Source organism: Notothenia coriiceps, unplaced genomic scaffold (genome assembly GCF_000735185.1).
Source record: "Notothenia coriiceps isolate Sejong01 unplaced genomic scaffold, NC01 NC01_scaffold00032523, whole genome shotgun sequence".
Lineage (NCBI taxonomy): Eukaryota > Metazoa > Chordata > Actinopteri > Perciformes > Nototheniidae > Notothenia > Notothenia coriiceps.
The window spans coordinates 343,518-344,084 of NW_011365224.1; positions in this window are offsets into that span (position 1 = coordinate 343,518).

Genomic DNA, 567 nt, shown 5'->3' on the forward strand with positions numbered 1-567 from the left:
GACTCAACAATATATTATGCAGCATCAACTACAAGAGAGTTGACAAATGTTATGAATAAAGATCTACTACTGATCAGAGTGGGTCATAAATAATAAGTTGGTACTTAATGCGGGAAAAACAAAATCGTTATTAATAGGATCAAATCATCAGTTAAAAGGTGAACCAAAATATANATAAAGATCTACTACTGATCAGAGTGGGTCATAAATAATAAGTTGGTACTTAATGCGGGAAAAACAAAATCGTTATTAATAGGATCAAATCATCACAAAATTGCAACTACATTTAAACCATATTGAAATTGAACAGGACAAGGAGACGAAATTGCTAGGTATAACCCTGGATCATAAATTATCTTAGTCTAAACAAATTGATAATGTTGTATGTAAAATGGGAAGGGGTGTGTCACTTGTAAAAATAATTGTAAAATATTTGCCTATGGATGTCAGTAGACAAGTTTTGGATGCTTTGGTTCTGTCGCAGCTTGATTATTGTTTGGTTATATGGTCTAGTGCTGCTGAAAAAGATTTAAACAAAGTACAAGTAGCACAAAAATAAGGCAGCAC